Source organism: Phymastichus coffea, unplaced genomic scaffold (assembly GCF_024137745.1).
Source record: "Phymastichus coffea isolate CEN01 unplaced genomic scaffold, Cenicafe_Pcof_1.1 PCOF00032, whole genome shotgun sequence".
NCBI lineage: Eukaryota > Metazoa > Arthropoda > Insecta > Hymenoptera > Eulophidae > Phymastichus > Phymastichus coffea.
Window position 1 is genome coordinate 2,281,316 of NW_026706843.1, and position 26,365 is coordinate 2,307,680.

A 26,365-nucleotide genomic window follows, 5' to 3' on the forward strand; every position below is an offset into this window, starting at 1 on the left:
CTTACTTTTTTTATTAAAAAAAATAATATAACATCCCTATCATAAATAGTTTTTAACATTCAATTTCTGAAAATGTTACTTTGACTGTCACACATTTCCTTTCAATATCATCCAAAGGAATATTTGCATCATTTGATAATAATTTTTTGACTTTCTAAATATGACCTTCCATAGAATTACATTGTTCAGTAAAAACTGGTTCAATAATCTGGTACTTTCTTATTGTCACAAAAATATTCTCATCTTTTTTAGTAAAACTTCTGATCACTCCAATTATTTTATTCAACAGTAAAACTATATTGTCAGGATGCTTGGTAGTAAATGATTGTATTTTATTTTTTAAATTTCTTTTTCTATTCTTACCTTGTCAGTCTTGCACGTTCTATCTTGTTTTTCAACTTCTTTCAAAATAACTAATTAAGTAAACTCTTGTGTTATCTCTCTTCCATACTTTTCAATTTCCCATTATCTTTTGCAGTATTGACTGACAACATTGTTCAGCGAATGAAGACTTTTACTTATTTTGCCCAAGTAAAACTTAAATGCAAATGTGTTGATTTCTTTAAATGAACTATTTATATTTTCTGCATCATCAACTTATTGTGACCATTTATTCTTAAAAATGATGATCCATAATGTTGTTTGGCCTCATTTTCAAATTTGATGAGTTTGATCGAATGGAATTTCCATGTTTTTGATGACATAAATCTTCTTACTACTACTAATATCATTAAATGAAGATACATCTCAGCAGTCAGTAAATCTTTCAAAATAACTGGAGCAACATATAGCAGACAAAATTTGTATTCAACAGCTTTTAATTTATTATACATCATGATATAGATCTCAATTTTCTTGGAAATTCAACTGTTATGTCTTTGTTGATGTCAGCAGTTATTTTGTGCATCCTATATTTTAATTCAGCTCTCAAATGTGCTTTATTTACTGACATGCTTGCAAGCATGTAATCAAGAATAGGTTTTGTTACTTCAAATAATAAAAAATTCATAATGTCAAGTAGAAACTGTGTGACCATTCCTATGGGTGAATTAATGATAGTGAGTAGTAAGACCCCAGTATGATTATTTGCACATACATAATTCCTAAAGTCTTCATCACTCTTTCGCACTGCATGTATTTGTAAAAAGGCCATAATACTATCTTCCTTATGTTCCTGGACTATACATCTCACTCATGCAAATACAGCCATATGTCCTAATACACATTTTAAATATGATCTAGCAGGTGTATCACAAATGAAACATTTTAATTTAATCTTCAATTCTCTGTCTTCAATTTTAATTCCATTTTTAAACAAATAATTTATCTCTTGAACAAACTGATTTAGATAATCAACTAGATTTTTGGTTTAGCTCTACCAGAGTATATAGCTATAGAGAATAGCTCGTATAAATCACTTTCAGTATACACGAGGTCTATCCCAAAAGTATCCGACCTACGTTTATATCTTCGATAAAGAGACTATTGAAACTAATGCGACAAATGCACTAAAGGCAATTCTGAAGTCTGACTTTCAAGAGTGTTTTAATAATTGGAAACATCGATATGAGCATTTTATTCAATCAAATGGGGACTACTTTGAAGAATGTCACCCCTTGGATGACGAAGATTAAATCAAGCGTCGAGAAATCGAGGTAGGTCGGATACTTTTAGGACAGACCTTGAAATTTACCCTGGATAGGAACAACTGTTTTTAAACTTGATGTAAATGGAGAAAAACATCATTATTGATGATTAATTTAATAATATTAGTTTTAAATAAAACAGGGTTGGCAATTTTTTTTAATTTTCCATACCGAAATTAAAAAATTCACCCATAGTGCCATTATCTGCCATTTCTCAGTTATAGCAAATTTAACATCATACTTCAGCAGAGCTTGGTTGTTTTCAGCAACTGTCGTAGAAGTCTTCTCTCAATATTATTAAAAGATTATCTGACATACTTTGTGGAATATTGTTTATCACAAAACATTCTTTTAGCAGTTATATTTCTTCTGGTTCTGATTCAGGCAATTTTGCATAATTATCTCCAGCCTCATCAACTATATTCACAAAATACGAGGGGGTGTCAATAAGTCTTTACAAAATCCAAGAGATGGCGCTTGTCACGCTTAAATTATGATGTTTTTAGCCAGCAATACTACTAACTAGATATCGTACAAAGTTTCAGCTCGATTCATTAAGTCGTTTTTTTGTGAGCGTTGGTTGAGCAAAAAGTTATTGGTTTATTTGAAAAATGGAAAAAACAGAGTTTCGAGCGGTGATAAAACATTTTCATTTGAAAGGCCTTACACCAAAAGATATCACAGTTGAGTTGAACGCCGTTCATGGCAAGTCTGCCCCTGCGTTTAACTGGGTAAATGAATTTAAACGCGGCCGTATAAGAACAAAAGATGAATCTCATTCAGGACGCCCCGTAGAAGTGAGTACGCCCGAAATGGTCAACAGAATCCACGATATGGTGTTGAGTGATAGAAGATTAAAATTGCGAGAATTAGTTGAGGCTACAGGGGTATCAAAGGGTACGATCATTTCAATTTTGCATGAAAAATTGGGGATGAAAAAAATATCAGCAAGATGGCTGCCACGTTTGCTCACTGTTGAAAACAAACGAACCCGCGTGGTCACCTCTAAGGCTCTTTTGGCACGCATACGTCGTAATCCGGAAAACTTTTGGCGTCGACTCGTAACTATCGACGAAACATGGGTACACCACTATACTTCTGAAACCAAAGAACAGTCCAAACAATGGATTACCGCAGGAGAACCAGCCCCAAAGAAGGCAAAGTCAGTAAAGTCAGCTGGCAAGATTATGGCCACGGTTTTCTGGGATGCGTATGGAATCATCTACATCGACTACTTGGAAAAGGGCCAAACGATCACTGGACAATATTATGCGTCATTATTAGGTCATCAGGTGAAAGAAAAAATCAGAGAAAAACATGCTCACTTGAATAAAAAAATGCCTCTTTCTTCAAGACAATGCTCGAGTTCACACGTGTGCCTTTTGGATTGCAAAAATTAACGATTTAAAGTTCGAATTAATTGACCATCCACCATATTCGCCTGATTTGACTTCCAGTAACTTTTTCTTATTTCCTAACCTCAAAAAATGGCTTGCCGGACAACGATTCACGTCGAATGAAGAAGTTATCGCTGAAACAAATGCCTATTTTGAGGGTTTTCAGAAATCATATTTTTCTGATGGCTTAAAAAAACTGGAAGGCCGTTTAATAAAATGTATCGACTTTCAAGGAGATTATGTTGAAAAATAAAAAAAAATTTCATACGCAAAACTTTTTTTTCCTTCTTTTTGTAAAGACTTATTGACCTCCCCCTCGTAATCTACATTTGTATCACTAGCATAATCAAAATTACTTCAAAAGCGGTTTTTTTCACTTTTACTATTCTTTGATTCATATACAGCTACGTTATTCATAACTTCATAATCTGTGTTATCAAAGTCCTCTTCTTTGGATGATTGTTATCAAAAATACTCGAATATTCCATTTCTAAGTTTTCTAATATCTGTTGCTTTTTTGTATATTTATAACTATTCTGACTTTTTTTTTTACTCATTGCAAGATTCTAATAACAAATTATGTTAGGTTATGCTTACTCATTATGGTTATTCTGGTTTGAACAATAATATTGTATATAAATCTAAAATAAGACTATGGTACTACGAAGTACGATGCATCGTATCAACTCCGTTTACGAAGTTCCGTACGTGAATATTACATTGGCGTAGGTAATGTGTGTGTGTGTATACACACGCATGCTTCCTGTTTTATAGGTTATGTTTAGTCTCGTTCTTTGAAATGGACTGACCATCTTTTCACCAGATTCGTGTATGCTTTCTCTCATAGAAAGATATATCGTTTATGTCCAGAATCTGGTTACGAGGGTGGGTCAATAAGTCCTTAGAAAAAGATAGAAAAACAATTTTTTTTTGGTAGGTCGACACACTTTTCCAGGCGTCCCTCAAGTTTTTTTAAGCCATCAGAAAAAAATAATTTTCAAAGTTCCTTAAAATAGCCATTTGTTTGTGTTATGACCTCCTCATTCAAGATGAATCGTTATTCGACAAGCCACTTTTACAGGTTTGGGAATAAAAAAAAGTCACTAAGGGCCAAATCTAGTGAATACGGTGGATGGTTTACTTATTTGAACTTCAATTCCTTAATTTTAGCCATTGAAACTAAGCAAGTGTGCGCTCATGCATTGTCTTGATGAAACAGAATTTTCTTTTTTGTTCAAATGAAGACGTTTTTTCTTTATTTTCTCGCTTAACTGGTCCAAAAACGACGCATAATACTCTCCGGTGATTGTTTATCCTTTTTCTAAATAGTTGATGAAGATCCACGTGCATCCGAAAAAAACAGTGGCCATAACCTTGCCGGCCTATTTCACTGTCTTCGCCTTCTTTGAAGCTGGTTGACCTTTCACAATCCACTATTTTGACTGTTCCTTTGTCTCAAGAGTATAGTGGTGTTCTACGTTTCGTCTATAGTTATGAATCGACGCAGAAAGTTGTCTGGATTACGGTGGATGCGCGCCAAGAGGGCCTCAGCGGCTACCACTGCGTCTGTTCTCGACTGACACGCGACACCCATTTTGCCGAATTTTTTCCCATGTCCAATTTTTTATGCAAAATCGAAATTACTGTACTTTTTGAAACCCCTGAGGTCTCAACTATTTCGCGCAATTTTATTCTTCAGTCAATCAACACCATGTCGAAGATTTTATTGATCATTTTTGGAATACTCACGTCCACAGGACGGCCTGAAGAATGTTCATCTGCAGTCGATGTACGGCCACGTTTATATTCATTTACCCAATTGTAAACAATTGCAAACACAGGGGCAGATACACCATGAGCTGCATCTAACTCAGTTTTGATATCTTTTGATGGAAGGTCTTTTAAATAGAAATGTTTTATCACCGCTCGGAACTCATTTTTTTTCTTTGTTAACAAAAAACATTGTTAACAAAAGTTGTTCACTTTGATCGACGATAAAAACGGAACTACTTGATGGATCTGGCTGAAACTTCGGCAGTGCTCTATATAGTGACACTTGCTAGTGCACAGTGCGCTTGAACGGTCGTTAAACACGAGGTGAAAACCACATTGAATTTTCTTCTTGTAATTGATTCTAGAGCATGTATAGACCCTATTTCCGAAAGAAATTAAAAAATCCGCTTAGCCGTTTTTTTTTTTCATTTTTTTATTCTTGAAAAAATTGATACTTTGAAATAACATTCAAAATTATTTAAAAAATAGTTTATTTATGTTAATAATTCATAGTAAGTTCTTATACATCTATAAAATGTATATATATAAAATATGTAATATACTTATTAGAGAGTATATGTTCATTTATATATATGTATATATATATTCTGTAATAAATACCTTATACTACAATAGTACTATCATAACATCACATGTACTGGCATGAGTCTATAAACATGACCGAGCAGAGTGTTTACAAATGTAGTTGGATTTTTGATCAGTCCGTGGTTATCAATCGAAGGTAGCAAATGTGCGAAAACGCGCCTTATACAGGGTGGCCCATTTTAAGTGATCCACTCAGATATCTAGATTGGAGTGAGTTTTATCGAAAAAAGTTTCAGACAAAAGTTACTCAACTTTGAGGGGGCCATGTTTCTATGACCTTGGATTTGACCTTGGAGGTCATGTTCAAGGTCATTTCAAGGTCAACTTTGTTTTTTTAAATAGGAACCCCCATTTTTGACCCCGGATTCGGAAAGAGCGGGAAATTTTACGTCCAAAACGGTATTTTTAAATTTTTTTTCATGGCCTTGAGAAGGTCGATTTAAGGTCAAATGCTTGAAAAACTGCATAAAAGCGTTTTTTTAATTTTTAAGATATCGAAAAATGACCTCTACAAAATTTGTTCAGAACAGAGTGGGCCACCCAATGCACCAAAAACCTTTGACCTTTAACCTCATTTTGAAGGTCATTTCAAGGTCGAAGTGTTTTTTGTAATGGAAATCCCTCTTTTTAACCCCGGATACGCACATAGCGCGAAATCCGACGTTTGGATAAGGTATTGTGTTGAGTTTCGCGCTATGTGCGAATCCGGGGTCAAAAAGAGGGGTTTCCATTACAAAAAACACTTCGACCTTGAAATGACCTTCAAAATGAGGTTAAAGGTCAAAGGTTTTTGGTGCATTGGGTGGCCCACTCTGTTCTGAACAAATTTTGTAGAGGTCATTTTTCGATATCTTAAAAATTAAAAAAACGCTTTTATGCAGTTTTTCAAGCATTTGACCTTAAATCGACCTTCTCAAGGCCATGAAAAAAAATTTAAAAATACCGTTTTGGACGTAAAACTTCCCGCTCTTTCCGAATCCGGGGTCAAAAATGGGGGTTCCTATTTAAAAAAACAAAGTTGACCTTGAAATGACCTTGAACATGACCTCCAAGGTCAAATCCAAGGTCATAGAAACATGGCCCCTTCAAAGTTGAGTAACTTTTGTCTGAAACTTTTTTCGATAAAACTCACTCCAATCTAGATATCTGAGTGGATCACTTAAAATGGGCCACCCTGTATATTATCGATGGACTACTCAAATATTGAAAAATGTCTAAACCGTTCAAAACTCACAAACGAACTCATGCAGATTGTCGTAAAAGTTTATGTTTACTCTGCTTAAAGAAAAAACCTAAGTTAATAATAATAAATGGTGAACTTGAACAAAAAGTTCGTAAAGTTACCGGTTATAATAATCAAGACACTCGACTACCAAATGTTGTTTATGAAACTTGTCGAATTAATATTTATCGACTATATAAAAGTAATTATTCAGTTAAAGAATTTCAATTACCTGACGTCAGGTGATGTCAATTGAAATTCTTTAACTGAATAATTACTTTTATATAGTCGATAAATATTAATTCGACAAGTTTCACAAACAACATTTGGTAGTCGAGTGTCTTGATTATTATAACCGGTAACTTTACGAACTTTTTGTTCAAGTTCACCATTTATTATTATTAACTTAGGTTTTTTCTTTAAGCAGAGTAAACATAAACTTTTACGACAATCTGCATGAGTTCGTTTGTGAGTTTTGAACGGTTTAGACATTTTTCAATATTTGAGTAGTCCATCGATAATATATAAGGCGCGTTTTCGCACATTTGCTACCTTCGATTGATAACCACGGACTGATCAAAAATCCAACTACATTTGTAAACACTCTGCTCGGTCGTGTTTATAGACTCATGCCAGTACATGTGATGTTATGATAGTACTATTGTAGTATAAGGTATTTATTACAGAATATATATATACATATATATAAATGAACATATACTCTCTAATAAGTATATTACATATTTTATATATATACATTTTATAGCTGTATAAGAACTTACTATGAATTATTAACATAAATAAACTATTTTTTAAATAATTTTGAATGTTATTTCAAAGTATCAATTTTTTCAAGAATAAAAAAATGAAAAAAAAAACGGCTAAGCGAATTTTTTAGTTTCTTTCGGAAATAGGGTCTATACATGCTCTAGAATCAATTACAAGAAGAAAATTCAATGTGGTTTTCACCTCGTGTTTAACGACCGTTCAAGCGCACTGTGAGTGCAACATAAGTTGGGATGCTTTGAGCTCCATCTCTTAGATTTTCTAAGAACTTATTAATCCACCCTCGTAACTGCTCCATTTTTTCTGATCTATTTTCTTACAGGAAAGCACGATGAATTTAGAGAATTGAGATATAATATCATCTAGATCACCATTATTATATTTATTAGTTTATTACATTATTATTTACAATATATAAATGTTCATCAGTGTAACTAATAAAATGACAATATCAATAAACAAGTTGTTTATCTAACTGATAATATCACTCAACTACCTCTTTGATTAAAGTTCTTGTCACAAATAAGTTTGTTCAAAACACCATTAACAAAGCTTGTTGTATTGATAATACATAATATTGGAGAATATCGATATCATCATCTTTATCATTCAATATATCATTTCCAATATCTAAAAGAAAATGCAAAAATTCAATTTCATTTGGTAAAACTTTCATATTTGTTGAACTTAATAAAAATTGTGAAATAGTCCGCAATGGATTTTACGTTACGGGTGGATTTAAAACTTCATTTATTTTTCTGTTCTGACTTTCAAGTTAAAAATTGTTAAAAATGACTATCTACAATTATAATTTTCGTACCAAACGGTAATTCACTTTCCATCATACATCTCGTAATTCACTTCCCATAATACATAGCAAAAATTTATTTACTATGAATTTAATGCTATGAATATTAAAAACGTATCTACGTAAAAACCACTGGATCTTCTTCTCAGTTAAATACTTTTTTTTCCATCTTTTTCAACCTCTTACTGTCTTTTAATATCCGATAAAAAATAGAACAAAAGAACCTGGTGTGTCGCAGTAAATAATTTTATTAATATCAATTATCATTTGGATAATTATTTATTTAGAAAAGAAGCATATAGAATCATTTTCATTTCAAACACATTTGATTCCATACATAATTATATTTTACATGGTTATAGATGGTTTTTAGTTAAACGTGCACAATAGATGTTAAACACCTTATGACTGTGGAATAAAAATTCGTCCGGGTCATGATAAAAAACCATAGAAGAACAATGTAAATTACTCATATTATAGAAATTATTTTGTAAGTTTTTATTAAATACGACATATAATAAGTAATTGTGAACTTCAATTTATGAAAATTTACTGTGTATTTAAAACTTATTTATAAAAAAATTTACCGTGCATTGCGAAGCTGTCGTGTACAATATTGTATAAGCCGTGCCGCAAACCTTGATATTTATTATTGTTAGTGCTTACTCCATTATTAATAGTCGAATTCTTCTATTAATTTACTTTTATCTATTTAAGTCCAATTTGGACATACTTTCTCTCTCTCTCACACACACACACACACATTATTGTGATGTATTGATTAAGAGTATTAGTTATTGAAATTAATTAAATAAACAAAAATAGAATTATATTAATTTTTAAGAAATATTTTACATGGATAAGTACTCTTAAGTTAGATATAAGTTAAAATACTGTAGGGAAAGCTATTCTCTATCTCAGCATCGGATTGCTATTGAATATGTATTATATATTGTATTTGCCTAGAGTAAATACGTAAATATTAAAGAAAAATGTGTAATTGAAAATGTAAGCACAGGTGCAGTCGGGAGATAATACTCAGAATGCAAATATATAGTGTATGCATTTTCAAACGTTTTGGTAAATTTTTACTAGGAAAATACCGACTCTGTTCTTTAAAAAAACAATAATTTTTTATATGTCGACGCCAACTCTTCATATAAAATTATAGATGGAGTGAAAATGATATATAAAAAATACAAAATAAATTACATTTACAGTAAATCTTATGTCAATTTAAAATCTTCCTCTTATAAATAAACTTAAATTGTAGACAGGAATAAAATAATAGACAAGTTTAAATAGCATTTATTTAGTAGTTAGCTATAGTATTTCGGATTGAAGTGTACTACAGAGTGTCTAGAGCATGGAGACTGTATACAGGAGGCCAAACTTCCTATCCTTGCCTATATCAAATTTTCTCAGCCCCAAGTCTGGCTTCACACTTATAGTTTCAGCGCTCCTAGCTACTGCTACTCAAAACATGATCGATAAAGTTCATGATATTGTACTCGCCGATCGTCGACTGAAAGTGCGTGATATTAGTGAGACACTTCACATTTCAGTAGGATGTACATGGGACATTTTACATGAATGTTTGGGCATGAGAAAGTTGTCTACAAGATGGGTACACGCTTGCTCACAACTGATAACAAGCGTGCTCGTGTGGTTACGTCTGAGCAATGTTTAAGCCTGTTTCAATGTAATCTAAAGGAGCTTTTGCGACGCTACGTTACTGTTGATGAAACATAGATTCATTATTATACGCTAGAAACGAAAAATTAGTCGAAAATGTGGAATGGGCCAGGTGAATCTGCGCCGAAAAAAGCGAAGTCGGTGTACAATCAGCCGAAAAAGTCATGGCTACTTTTTTACTTTTTTATGAATTAAGTGGTATAATTTTAATCGATTACCTACAGGCTTGAAAAACTATTATAGGAGAATATTCTCTTCATTATTAAACCGATTTTTGCTATACTCAAGGAAAAGCGAAAACCCTACTTAGCGAAAAAATAGTTCTTTTCCACTACGACAATGAATCCTTACAAAAGTTTCATTGCACCGGCCAAATTATTTGATTTACGATACAAAAGATTCCTCATCTACGTTATTCTCCAGATTTGGCTCCTTCCGATTATTTTATGTTTCGTGACATGAAAATTTGACTTGCGGGTAAAAGATTTTTATCGAACAAAGAGGTAATTGCTGTGATAAATCAGCATTTTGAAGACTGATAAAAATTACTTTTTAGAGGGCCTACAAAAGCTTGAGCACCGGTATAATAAATGTATAGAGTTAAAATGGGACTTTGTTTTAAAATAAATTTCTTATTTTAAACCCTTATACCTATACTAATAAGTAAATTAATAAATATATATATTTATTTATTAATTATTTTATTATCACTGTTATACAGTACATCTTTCTGTAAATTGAAATTGAAATTATTCATTTATATAGTATTATATTATAAATTTAATCTTAATTTGATGAATAGTGTTTCTACAGGTGGGAGACATTCTGCACTAGATAATTATTTTTCGGATAATATTTTTATATTATTTTAAGTTTGATTACGTAAGTAACATATGTAAAAATTAGTATTATACTATATTATTATGGTATATTAAAAAGGTTAATATTTACCATTTTCTTGTTTTTGTATATAAATTTAGAATTGAGAGGTTAGCGGACGAAGCGAGCAGGGGGCACCCCCCCTTGTGATAAATTGCACTTCTTGTGCCAAGAAAAATCTCACACATTCAAGTGAAAAGGTTGGATCAATGAAAAATGGATTCAAAGTCAATAGAAGATTAGTACTTGTTATGAGAAAACTTGGTTATGGACTATCTGGCTCTGAAACTTTCTGTAGTGTTATGAACTTACCAAAACTAGTTGTTCATTCTACGTATGATATTCTCAACACTCAGTTATTATCAACATATGAAAACATGGTCAAACACTCCGTGGAGGCTACTATTAAAGAAGAAACTGCTACCTAACCTGAAGGAAAAATAGGACTTTCAGCTTCTAGTTATAGAACTTGGAGGAAACGAGGCGTTTTTCCTCTTCAAGTTGTGACTAGTTTTGGAGCTAAAAGTGATAGCTATCACTGTGAAAAATAGCTACTACAGATCATGCAACAAGTGGGAAAGTCAGCACGAAATTTCAAATATTTAGAACGGTTTGAAGAGCACCAGTATGCGTGTTCAGCCAATCACAAAGACAGTTCTGGAAAAATGGAAGTGGATGGCATCATTGGAAATGTTTGAAGAACTCAACAATCAAGATGTACGTATTGAAAATTATATTGGAGATAGGAATAGCAAAGTACATCATGCTATTTACAAATTACATTGAAGTATTAAAGTATTATAATATATTAATCATGCAGACATACGTTTTTTATAATAATAAATTTAAATTTTATTTATTCTTGAATACTATGGGTCAGGAGAAAAAATTACCTGTAACCTTTTTTATTCAATAAGAGCTGGAAAATCCAAAAATATTTCTTTTCAGCGGATCACAATACATAGAAATAACCTTGGTTAATCTATCCTAATTGAAAATGCCACGAGATCATAGCTAGACTAAGGTGGTAAATGACGTAGAAGGGTTATGAGAGACAGGCGAATAGATGACATTACTCCAGTTTCTCTCTATTAGTATCAGGGTATAAGTGAATCACATGCTTCACCAGTACAACACAGAGAGAGAGAGAGAGAGAGAGAGAGAGAAAAGTAGCAAGAGTACACATGAAGTACACAAAGATAAGTATTTTTTATAACTGAGTTTCATAAATTATTACACTATAAGTAAAATTACTTTTTTTTCTATTTTCAGGTTTAACTGTACGTATACTTCTATTTGTTGTAGGCTTAGAATGAAGTTTTAAGAGAAAAATATTGCAGAGAAATATTAGCATTTTAACAGCTATTTGAAATCCAACAGGTATGTATTTATCATATTCTGATTCATTGAAAATTATTTAAATTATTATACTGCTAAATTTTGAACTTGTTTTTCTCAATTATTATTTTTTCAGATACGCCTTAGAGGTATCAACTTTGATTTTTTTCAAATCAATTTTTTTTAAGCGTAATTGAGGCTTGAATGTATCCATGACCTAAATGAATCAAAATGAGTGACTAATCGATTATTAATTTTTTTTCAGTAAAGAAATTGAAAATGTTATTTTTTTTCAATTAATAAAAAAATTTTTTTTTCAAGGGTAAATCAGTATTCAATCACGATGGCTAAAGAACCATATTTTAAGTCAGTGGAAAAATTGAAAAAAAATTTTTTTTTTATTTTTAAAATATTTTTTTAGATTTTTGAAAATTTTTTTTTTATTTTTGAAAAAAAATGTTTTTGTTTTCCATTTTTTTCAAAATTAATCGTAAACATACATAAAATTGTGTAAACAGACAAAAAAAATGGAATTTTTTGATTTTTAAAAAGTTTGCTTCAAGTTAAGGAACAAAAACCTTGTTCCTTTAATTTTTTATAAATTTTGATCAATTGGTCCGGAAAAACCGCTGAACCGATCGCTCCAAAAATTTAGGGGGTTCTTTGGGGGACATTAGACTGTAAAATTTCTTTTTAACCGTACCTTTTCCGCCCATATTACTGAAGATACAGTCAAGTAACCAAAAAAGGGGAAAATGTCACTTTTTTTCACTTTTTTCAATTCAATGTTAGAGATGGAAAAAAATTTTTCTCTTTACTAACGTTTGACTGTATTTCATCGAAAATTTTATGCAGATGATGAAATTCAGTGTCCGCTCGCTGTGCGACCAGTAGTTCCAGAGATATCGAATTTTGAATGCAAAAGGATCCTTTTGTATTCAAAGTTCGATATCTCGGAGACAAATGATCGTAATTGAACTCCGCGAAAAGCAGCGTGAAGCTGAATAAACAGGCTAAAAGACCTATGTATTGGCGTAGCTCGAAAAAATTTTTCCATGCCCGTAGAGTAAGAAACAAAATGTAAAAAATTTGAATAAAATTTTTTTTGCGCTTTGTATAAGGATTGCATGAAATACAGAGCTCCAAAAAATTTTTAACCAAAAAACTAAAAACTAGAGTCTTCAAGCTTCAACAGCTTAATTTTTTTATTTCCCGTACGACCATTTCTCACTGAAATACCGCCTGTTGAAAATCAGTCAAAAATTTGACAAATTTTTTTGTTCCCTAATTTTTGCGAGGAGTGTAGATTTATATTTTTGAAAAAAAGAATACTATCCTTTATTTAAATATCATTTTTTAATATGTATCAAAAGTTATGTTACATAATAAAATATCATAATAAAATATTAAAAATGAAGTTACAATATTTTGAGGCTTCACAACCTTTTTATTATTGAGAGCACATATTCCTAGCAGATCTCATTCGATTTCTAATCAACTCATTAAAAGTGACGGAACAAAAACTAACAAAAACTTAGAAAGTTACATTCTTTTTTATATTTTCCTATATTTTGAATATTTTTGGTTCTTTTAGCTTGAAAAATGTGAAAAACTATGCGTTTTTGTAGTTTCAAACAACACATACGATCCAAATTCCGTTTGATATATCAGTAAAAGTACTGCATCAGCGTATAAATTACAGATTAACATAAATATTCGAAGTTATGAGAATTGACCATATCCAAAAAGTGTATATAAAAGTATGAATAGTAAAATTATTAGAACAGACATTATGTAAGAAGTATTAAGGAATAACAGTGAGCGTTCCCTTTATGGTTCCAATTGACTTACCTTAACACCTGTCTGGTACTAATCACAATCAAATTTATTACTATAATGTATTATCCATAGAGCATTTTGTAAATCTCTTCCCGATTCTTAACAAAAATGTCAAGGCAATTAGTTTGCCTCACAGTCGAAGTAAAAATAATAATGTATGATTTTAAAGTTGTTATCAGCTTACAACTGAATGTAATAGTTATTTGTAACGTACATTAATTTTTAATAGTTAAACTTAGTTTACTTTTACTATTTGAATTTAAAAAAAATTTAATATTGAAAGTTAACATTAATAAATCAGAGTTTTTTTAATGAAAATGGGTATCAAACAAAAAAACTGATTAAATTAGCAATTGTACGATTCTTAATCACACTTTACACTATACCGGTTGGCTAAATAGTTGCTTGATAATGAAAATTATAATATCACTAGCGCCAAAGAATTTAAAAAGTCTTACATTTCCCTTTATAAAAAAGTGATGGAAGCCATGTTGAAGCAATTTCTCTTTATTTGAATGACCCAAATAAAAAAGTGCGGGAATCTAAGGTAATTTTAGTTAATTTGTTATTTCAGATTTAATTTAATATGATTTTAGTAAGAAAATCAAATATAAAAAATATAATCTTTAATTCATCACTCATCATTTTACATCACTCATCATTTTACATTCATTCAAATGATGAATTACATTAATCATGATCATAATGTAATTCATCATTTTTCTATAGCCCTTATAAAAAAGTGATGGGTGATGTTAAAAAATTTAATTTATCACAATTGATACGGGTTATTCTGAAGATAATAAAAGTAAAAAAAGTAGGCTACAGACTTATTATTTTTAGAGTGATTTTATAAAAATAGCAGTGAATAAATCGTTTCGTAAAAGAAGAGGTATAAATTGTTCTAAATATTTTGTGTCACTAATCGATGATCTAGGTTTTGAACGTGTAAGATTCAAATAATGGTTGTAATGTCACAATCATTATTCAAAAAGTAGGATAAACGTTTAATAATAATTTAACCTGTTGAAGAAAACTAAAACATTTTTTATTACTATTTTTGATGTGATAATTGATCAATTTGAAAATATGTTTCATCTCTAATACACATTTTTCCGTTATGAAATGTATTTTGTAAATAAATTGAAATATTCACCTCTGAGAAAAGTAATTTACAGTTGCGTGCATAAGTTTTTGGCCAGCCTATACTGAAATTATCAAAAATTCAAAGTTTTGTAGTTCACTCGGAAATAGTCGTAGGTGAACTCGCGGGGGCTCATTTTAAAAGGTAAAGCGATACCTTCCATATTTCGCTAGTTTTTTTTAAACGATTGAAAATAGCATTTTTTACACTAAAAAACTAGATCACATTTTTTCAAACTACAAAAAACACTTTTTAACTTTTGAAGGAGTCTGCAAATTTTTGAAAAATAAAATGGAATGGATACGTATTCGCCTCTTCTTTGAAATGAGTGCAATAGGATTTTTTTTATCGAGCCGATCTAAAGTTACGCTGGTTTCATTTTTTAAATCACTCTTTTTTCAAGTTCGTCTATCTTCGAATGTGTACACCGTAGAAAAAAACTCCTTAAGCAAAAAATGTTTGTTTTTTCAAGAAAAATAAGTATCTACTATTAAAATTCCATTAAAAAAAAAAATGTTTTCATTTTTTTTATCGTAATTTTTTTTCAATCCATTAGAAATGAAAAACTTTCGTTATTACTTAAAAATTCATCACTTTTAAATTATATTTAGATCATTTTCTTTAACGAATTTTAATATGTTCATTTCAAAATAAAATTTGAAGATAATGAAAATAAAAAAAAGTATGCTGCATTATTATTATTTTTACACTCATTTTATAAACCTGGCAGCGAGTAAATCGTTTGGTAAAAGCCAGAAAGTATTTTTGAAATTATTCTGATATTTGAACGTGTAAGATTGAAAAAAAATTTTGTAATAATGTAAATTGCAATCTATATTAAAAGAGTAGAATAAACATTTACTAGTAATTTGACCCATATGGCTGAAAAAACTATAGAGATTGCTTATGTCCGTTTTCGATATAATAATTCATGAATTTAGAATACTCGGAACTGTTTTACTAATACAAGTTTTCCACTATGATATGTGTTTTGTAATAAAAATTGAAAAATCCACTTTTGAAAAAAGTGATTTATTACGTTAAATATGTTAATCGATATGACAAGAAATGAAAAAGTACATGGAAGAGCACGAAGCACGTCTTATGTCGCTAGTATTTATAAAAATTTAAAACATAGTATATTATATTGGAACCAAGAATAGAGTAATCAAAGGACGGTTTCCAGGAACGGATATTGTACAACAAAGGTTCTAACAATGCAATTTGATGATATTCACAAGGAATCTCCTTGTCTTTACGAGAAGATGCATCCAAGCAGTCTATAAGTGATAGTTAAGGATATAAAAAATGTAATTGTAAAAGTAGTTTAATCCAATGCAAAACAAATCGTTACTATTATTTCAAATACGTATATGTATGAAAGTATTATGTAATTCGCGATGTCATTTTTTGAAAAATTGCTATAGCAAGTAATGTATATATGCATAGCACTAAATGTATAATATTTTGTATGATATTCATATTAAATATTTTAATTTATTTTCAAATTTATCACGATTCTCAGGACAAACCATTTTGTCAGTATGAAAGATAACATTGAACTAAAGAAATTGAATGCCTGAGCGACTTCAGTCAGTTAGCTTGATGTCTAGGCGGTCATCTAACTGCCGGCTAAAAGCCACGCAGACGAATGAGCAATTTTCACTATACTCAAGTAGTCTATTTGTCAGCATTCTCCTAACTGGCTAAAAATCAAGCGATCTACCGGATTCTTCTATTAGCCAACGACTTGTATATTTTGTATATGCTTATGAAAGTTTGCTGCAAGTTTTCGAAGATAATTAAATGTCCAAAAAGTGTATCAACATAGTTGATGTGAATTTAATATCAATTGATTGTCGCTTAAATTTCAAAATAAAAACCGACTGATACCTCGATAGAGAAGTTAATTTTACTTTGTATGCAAAATTTTAGCTTTAAATAAATAAAGTAAATAATAAAAGATATAAATTAGTATATCATCACAATAATATTGAACAGTGATTATGGCTTTATTAAATTACGTAAAATATTTAAAAATTTTGTTGTAATTGCATTAATTACAACTGTGAATATCTACTAAAGTATGTTATTTACATCGTGAAAGATTACAGAAAACTATTTTAAAACTTATATTACATGTTTATCGTGTTTTTTAAACTTTTGAATGATGATTTTTCCTAAGTTTTGTTTGATGATAAAAATTAAAAACTTCATTGATAACATTTTTAAAACATTTTCAGTTTTTAACTTAGCCAATAAGAGTTTTGATCTACATTTGTACATTAAAATAAATACGAAGAAAGACGAAAAAGATGAGTATGTGAAGCGTGCTAGAAATCACTAGTATATAAGACTAACTTTCAAATTGGAGGTCAACGCTGCTACTCAGTGCCTCCCGCTACATCTGTCGTCGGCTTTGAATTTCTGCATTGTGGTTGAAAAGTCGCTTCCGTCAGCACGCTCAGTTGGTGGTCTGATCCCATCAGTAAGGTAGTAAATCAAGCTGCCACCCTCATTGGTTACGCTTCCAAAACTGTTTGTCCAACACAAATTTTTTACGCCCTCCTACCTGTACAGTTTTCTATTTACAAATAACTAATACCAAGAACTACTCTACCTTTCTTTTTCTATCTACTTCTATCTTTCAAAGTTTTCTTTGCTTTCTATAGTTAACTAAAATTTAGGATTCCTCTTGGTACCCATCATTTCTGTATCATATATATTCAACAGAAACTCTCGACCAAACCTTTAAACTACAATTTGCTTTGACTATGTCGATAAATATATTTAATTAATTTTGTCGGTATTTTTAATTAATTCTGACTTATATTATAGTTAATTGATCTATTTGCTAATTATGTGTGTACGAGTACGTATGGCGAGCACCTCTATTGATTTTAATTATATAAGTAGAATGGCAAAAAAAAATTAAAATGAATAATTTCTTTTATTTTACATATATATGAATATTGCTTTAATAATTTTGTCTTGTAAAAATTTTAGTTTTTGACTCTTGGATGCAACTTGGTGCGGAAGAATTTGATCTGTTTCTCATTAAATCTGAATAATCTAGAAAATTCATTGATTAACAATGAACACTCACTGTTTTAGTAAATCAAAGACATGTTACCGCAAATTAGTACCTATTCTCTAACTGAATTAATGAAATTTTTTCACTAAGTGAGGACAGAAAATCAACTGCTGAAACAATGAAAACTTATTACGGCAAAAAAGAAATTTTACTGAAGTAAGTAACAGTAAGTAGTAAAAATATTGTTGCCGGTACGTTTCGGCGTACGTTTCATTACAACTACCTAAAAGGTTGCCGGTAAATTATCAGGCCCTAATTTAAAAAATATACTAGGTACATAGCTGAACCGATCCAAGTACATATTAAAATGTAATTAATTAATAATATATTCTTTTCCTTAATAAACCTACGTATATGAACAGATATTTATAGTTCCTAGCGCAAATGTAAATATTTAATTTCTTCGCATTTCTTCGTACAGTACATAATGAAAGCCGAATATAATAATTGTTTGCCACTTGCGAGAAAAATTACGCCATCTATCGATAAATGAATCAAAAACCTTATAGAGACCTCATTAAAAAGCTCCAACCATTTTTAATAAAACTTATTTCATTAATTAATTTTTCAAATCGTATCAGCTACATATCTAGCACATTTACAAGGTTTGAATCCGGCAACCTTCTAGGCAATGGTTGCGGAACGTACAGACAATAATAATTTTGTTACTTTACTATATAATATCGTCCATGCTGGTACATACCCAAAACGATTCCTGGCAGTACCTCATTCAGTACCACTACATTAAAGAAATGGTTAATGGTACGTACTGGCTTTGATAGATTTTACTTACATAGGTGCGCTCCACGGATGTGCGTGCCGATTCAGCAGCGGAGAATTCAGAGAAAGCTACTTTGCCTGCTAACTTACGGCTGCCGAATTCTGTAGCTTGCAAAATTGATTTGCGCAGCTTCTATACATCTTACAAAAATATTTTAATAAAAGAAAAATAAAAGAAAAATTTGCGTACAGAAGATGTGCAAATTAATTTAACAAGTAAGAGAGCCTCGGTGGCCGTGAGTTGGTTAGGAGAGGCAGATCCCCTGGTCCTTCCTCTGCTAAATCGGCATGCTGATGCGGCGCACTTGCATTGTTAACACAACTTTTTCAAGTTGAAATCAATATACTTCGAATATTTCTAGAAAAATCATTTTTTTTTTCATTTTGAAGATTTATTGATTACCAATCAAATCCTTTCCATTTAATTCGAATATCGATATTACTTAAGGGTGGAATTCTATTTTGCAACTAGAGCGGCGAGATTTATAATATAACTATTAATTTATAGAAAATCGAACTATATTTGTATTATATATACTCATTTGTATAACTATATTTGGACTATATGCGTATAATATATACTGATTTGGAAAACGTTAATAAAATTTATTAAAATTTATCAAATATGTAAACGCTAATATCTTTTCACATACACGTAAATAATGCAAGATATTGTTACTAAAAAATTTAACTAATTATACTATATATTAATACTTTTATAAAATTTCCTTGAAAATTTCTTACAGCTAAGATCATCTCCTTGCGATAATTAGAAAATGAGATAAAAGCAAATAACTGAAAAAACAATTTTTTCATCATGAAATGATATCTAATGTTCCGATACTTCTTAGCATTCAACATTTTTTTTCTATTATGGACTCTCTTATATAACGAAAGTGTGAAAAATTCCATGTACCTATTTTGTAAATGCAAATTTAGACGAAACTAAACAGATTATATTCATCAATGGAAAATAACTATTGAATAAAAACTAAAATTGGAAGTTTTTGGAAAATTTTTTTATAAATGGAAAAAAATACTTCATTACGATTATAAAGATAGAAAGATAAGATTAGAAAGGTTTTTCTACAAAAAGATAAAAATCAAACTGGTGAAGCTTTTTGAAATCAATTTTCATATTTACCGCAATTTATACTTCCCCCAACTAATTGCCAAATCTCACTTATTTAATTGAAAATTTCAGGCCATAAAAAATATATAAGAAAATAAAATATCCGCAATTTATTTCACAAAATATTCAAGAATAATATAGCTTCCAAGCTATGAGAGCCATGCAGAGAAAATCTGGATATAATGTAAAGTATATCACGAGAAAAGTCGTTCGACATCGTTCAGACCAAAGATAAGACGTATTACCGATACATACTTCGCTCAAAATTACAAAATATCAAACAAATACGCTATCAAAGAATTGATATGAATTAACCAATATCTTGCTTCTCTATAAATTTTACTTAACCATTTCATTCAAGAAAGTTTAGCGTTATCTCACCTCTTCGCCTTTATCTAAATTTTCCTGCAATTTATCTGATTTACTGTAATACTGAATTATTTAATGACATTTTAACGTTCCTAATCTACAATATAATCACCGTCTTATGATGCTATATTATCAGGCATGTAGATAATTTAAACATAATGTAACAAAATTTATAAGTGTATAGTTAAAATATTTATTTTATTTCCATAATAGAATTTGTTTGTTTAGCAAAATAAATGTATATTGATATCTATTAATTATTTCTCTACTTCAGATTGCACTGCCATATTGTACAGGTAGTAATTTTGAAACTTCTTAAAGCCAGGGTTGGCCTGTTTATGTCTAATATTTAACAATTGGGCCTGTTAGCTATAGTGCAGTTTAAATAGGTAACTATAGTGTTTCATCACAGCTTGGCGTTTGAAAATAATGAGACTTTGGAAAATTACATTCGATATAGTAAGATTTAATAATGTTTCTTTTTAAATTTCTCTTAAACTATTCAGGATGAGCATAAAAATTTGTTTACGATTTTGCAGTTATTGAAACGAATAAATACATGACTTTATATTATTTCATAAAACATACAAGTATATTAAGCAATGATAACAGCCTATGTAACCATACACCAAATTTTTTCGTTTAATAACTGTAAGAAAAATGTTAAATAGAAATAAAAGTTGATAATAGTAAATTATTGTTGGCTCGATCAATTTTTGAATAATTGGGTATTTTGAAGATCAATCACGAACATTTTTCGAAAATAGCTCATGTATGCACTATTGGTAGAACTTGGCAAAAAAGCCCTAGTCAGATAAATCGGGAGAAAAAAGGATGAGACATAATGAGAGAGCCAGGGAGTGGGGCGGTGAAAGAGAGAAAGGAGGGACTAACAGAGTAAAAGGAAGGAAAGGGAAGAAGAAAGAAGCAAAGAGAAAGAGAGAGAGAAAAAGTAAGAAAGGATAGGGGACTAAGACAGTGAGTATGTGCGTGCACGTCTGTGCGTGGGTATATGTGCGTGAGAGAGAAAGAGAGACGAGGCCCACACACCAAAAAAGGCTAATAGCCAACAGATAACACTCTTAAACACTTTGCCTGAAAGATGCTTCTTTTGGAGAAACGAGTTACCACCCGTTGCTGCTGTTGAAGCTGCTGCTGAACAGCCTAGTACACCTCTCTCTCTCTCTCTCTCTCTCTCTCTCTCTCTCTCTCTCTCTCTCTCTCTCTCTCGTCTTTCTCTCTCTCTCTCTCTCTCTCTCTTTCGTCTTTCTCTTTAGCACTCACTCTTTCTCTCTCCTTCGGTCCTTCTTCTTTTCCTGTCGTTCATAGTAATACCTTTGTGGTGACGTTCTTGTTCTTAGTTTTCTTTTTCTGCCAAGCTATCGGTTTTATTTACATTCAAACTCTTTGTCTCTTATAATGGCATGCATTAACTTTTATCTTCTTTTTTAAACACTCACTTTTTCTATTCCTTGCGTACATTAGATTTGATATTTTTACGATTACCCATTTTTACAACCTTCTACTTTCCTGTTTTATCTCACTAATTGAGTTAAATTTTTTACTTTCGTTGATCAAAGATTTCTAAAATTAGTCCTCTTTTAATAAAATAGAACTTACAAACTTACATAAATGTCAGAAAATGTGTGGGTTATCAAACACTAAGCTGTATTTATAGTGCACGATTGCAGAAATGCTCGCGGCTTTCCGATAATGGCACGTACACTATAAAATGCATAATAGCACGTACGCAGTACTGACGTCAATAAATGCTGATTCTTTAATCCGTTCGTTTGTTTTATTGACATTTTTATTAGTATTTCCATTTCCGTTGAGTCCGATTTATTCTTAGTAATTCACGTTGCATTACAGTTTATTAAAGTTAAAACTCTCTCTTTCTCTTGCATTGCTTATACCGGATTATGCACTGAAAAAATAAATTATAAGATTAAACAAGTATGGCAAATGGACTTAATTCCAATTTGGGATCACTATTCGCGAACTGCAGTAAGTTCTTGTTCTTGTTGATCATCAATTTTGACTCTAACGAAAGCAGCTTTGAAATACAACTTAGTTTAATATATTACAACAATCAATATTCATTGATAAAGGAATATTCGATTGACATTCGTCATTTAATAAAAATTGATAAAAGATTTGATCATTCAAAGATATATCGAAAAAATATCTAGAAGTTTTAGTAAACATTCTACAGTTAATAAAATTTATTAAAAATTATTAAACATTAATAGTTTTTAACGATTGAGAGTTAATTTATTATTAATAATACATTGAATTTCGTGTATTTTAAATTCATGATGCATCACATTGAAAATAGATATAAACATGCTTTCATTTTTATGATTCTTCAATATTTTACTACCCATATATCTCTGTATGTATATAACATTTAGTCTCTTGATATTATTATTACTTCTCTTTCAATCACACTATTTTTTTATCAATCTTATTTAAATACCATTATACAAAATTTTACAAAGTAAATTGTTGCTTAGATAGTTACCTTCTTACATGTTACAATAACTCTTATCAAATCTCTATTTCAATTATTTATATATCTCACTATATATCTCAATCGAGTTATAGTTTTTTTATGATTTAATTTTTTCTAAACTCTTGAAAGTAGTGAAATCAATCTTATGATGGCAAGGATGCGAATTTTTTTTTATATACTATTCTATTGCTTCATACTATACGACTCTTATCAAATCAATATTATCAGTATTCATTCAATATTAACAGCGCGATATCTAGCAAATCAATTAGCTTGGTATTACTTGAAAATAGTACGGATGCTGAAAACTGTAATTGAAAATAGCTTTCATACGTAATGTCATAGAACAAATAATATATTTATTTATTAAATATATTATCATAATTCTAAAAATTACACCTTGAAATACTTTGAGTATTGGAAGAAGTGATAGAATGAAAATAAATGATATAATATTATATATAACTTATACGTTAAATGATACCAATAATTTATATACATTTTAGATAACTTTCATTCTTGCCGGGTCTCTTCGCCAACAAGTTATACATATATATATATATATATATATATATATATATATATATATATATATATATATATATATATATATATATATATATATATATATATATATATATATATATATATATATATATATATATATATATATATATTTACTGTTACAGTTTTTGTTTGCACAAATATTTTTTTATATCTAATAGTAACTTGATGTGGTTATTCGCATCCTCACGGACTTCCGGTGTACGAAGTAAATCTTCATAATGGATAATAGAATAAATTGTAAAGATATACAAAAATTAACTAAATTCTATGGAGATTTTTGGATATTGGAAATAATACCAGGCTCATTGATTTGCTGTTAATATTGAATGAATACGTGCTTACCTAATTTATTTTAGCCATATATAAAACAAATTAGCTTTCCAGCCATTATAATATAAATTTCATTACTTTAAAAAGTTTAGAAACAATTCATAAAAAAAAATTAATAAAATAAAACTCAATTGAGATACATAGTGAGATACATAAATAATTTAAATAGAGATTCGATAAAAGTGTATAGTAACATGTAACTATCTAAGCAACAGTTCACATTGTAAAATTTTGTATAATGGTATTTAAATAAGATTGATAAAAAGAAAAGCGTGTTTGAAAGAGCAGTAATAATAATATCAAGAGAATAAAAATATTTAACTATAATTTTTAAATAATTTTACAAAAGCATTCATGCAATTTTTTACTTTGTTAAAAGTGTTTTTTTTTAATTAGATTTCACTTATTTCAAAGTAAGCTCTAATTAATAGATTCATGAAAACGTAGTTTGTGGCTTTTTTTTTGTATAATTATTACAAATTAATCATTTCTTGTTTGGTGCTTTAATTTGTTCTAAAAATATTATGTATATATCTTTTGAGCCTTAGGGCCATGATTTTTTAATACATTTCGTATCAGAAACATGGGAATAATTATTTACTTCGCGTAAAACATTGAAATAATATCCGTTTTACAAACTTGGTCCATAATGAAAAATTGCACTTATTACTCTAAAACATTTATCATGAATAGAAAGTTTCGTCTTTAGCACCTCATTTATCTTAAACCTAGTTAGTTTATTATTTTCTGAAAATACGGACAGTCTTATTATCAAAATCATTTCCGAATCAATACGAAAAGATACTTTTTTTTGTTTATTATGTTTGCAATTATCATGACAATTTTCTTGAATGTCCCGCCACACATTAATATTTTCATCAATAATTTGCTAAAACGTATACTCTATTTGATTCTGAATTTAAGTATAAATTAAAAATATAATTACGTCCTTAATTGTAATTGGATCAGACCTAAAATCACATCCTGGACATCTTTTTCTAATTGTTAATTCATGCTCATTAAGTTTGCCTATATTATTACATCTGACAAGACAGATGACAAGAACGACTGCGCAGGCGCAGCCATCCGTGCGTAGATAATAAGATATGGCGCAGTATATACGAAGCAGATAATCATCTGCATTCCAGATATCGGCTTGGAAGAAAAGAAAATATGAAATCGGGCTATTCGTAATGCTTCGGGGGGAAAAATAATAATAAAAGAATATAACAAAAAAACACATAAGACTTTAGCTTATTGGACTACCAATAAGATAAAATGGTTGTGCAGGAACCAATTATTTTACATTTTTTATAAAAAAAAAGAAAATTGTACACCCGACTTCGTTGTGTATAGTGTCGCATAATCGCGTAATCCGCGTCTTCGGCATTCATGCTTAAAGGCGCTGACGTGCCCCTTGATATGTGTACTGTATTTACATATCCTGTATGTATAACAGAATTCATGAAAATAAACATACACACAAATATTTTGACTATACATTCAGTTTTCACGGTCGTTGATAAAACCCGAGCTTCAAAAGTGTAATTGCACTGAATACCTGCGTTTATTTTGGTGTAGGATCTAATTATTTTTAGCGGCATTTCTATCCTTAATAGCGATACAAACATCTCTTTTCATAGATTAAAATGGAAGTAGCTCATTCTGAGCTCCACGATAAATATGACTGTGATGAGTTTTCTCTACGAGGTAATCTGAAATGAAACTTTCTGTTTTCTTACTACTGTTTTCTTACTTTGCTCGGTTATAATATCATTACTAGACTATCCAAGCGAAATCCTCTAATGGCTTTCCATTTCTCAAATCCTCGTATTGAAGCTTCGAAGCGTTCCTGCTATACGTACCACGTATTTTTAGAAAATCTGTGTTACTGTATTTTCTACTACATGGTTGCAAGTTTTAATCTTAAATTGTCAAATTTTTACAGGCTTTTTCCTATGTTCGCTTTCGCGACCAATTCCAATTATCTCGAAACCCCGGGTAAATGCTTAAATTATAATTTTGTTAGCAGGGATGATAGGGTTTAATACAAGCACGCGGGATTGATTCATTAAATAAAATTGTTGTAAATTTTCAATTTTACTCTTTACTTTTATTAGCTACTGAAAATTTCTGTTTTACTTTAATGGTTAATAAAACGTTTTTTACCTAAGTTTATACCCCATGCTTGAAAAAAGTAATACTCAACTCGCTGTTTCTCTCTCTCTCTCTCTCTCTCTCTCTCTCACTTACTTGACATTCACGTACACACACATACACATACTGCCTGTAAACCGGAGTGTATCCCTCGTTATGGAAAAGAGCAAAAGTTCGGTGGATTCCCAAGAAGAAACAATCCGCATGTGTCAATAATTTTAGACATATCAATTTACTTTACGTATCCATTAAAATACAAGAAATCACCGCTTATGAATAAATTGCACT

At 30.2% G+C, this 26,365-nt stretch overlaps 2 protein-coding genes across 4 annotated transcripts in view; one reads left to right on the forward strand and one right to left on the reverse strand.

Annotated features, from left to right (window-relative positions):
• Window positions 1-26,365, reverse strand: part of LOC131663266 (sonic hedgehog protein) — a 100,336-nt gene that overhangs the window by 63,940 nt on the left and 10,031 nt on the right. The window lies entirely within an intron of this gene.
• The window catches only part of LOC131663267 (piggyBac transposable element-derived protein 4), a 111,411-nt gene continuing 107,395 nt past the window's right edge, over window positions 22,350-26,365 (forward strand). For all 3 annotated transcript variants that reach the window (XM_058933572.1, XM_058933573.1, XM_058933571.1), the window contains exon 1: window positions 22,350-22,515. The gene's annotated coding sequence lies outside the window, so the exon portion shown is untranslated. The remainder of the gene's footprint in view (window positions 22,516-26,365) is intronic.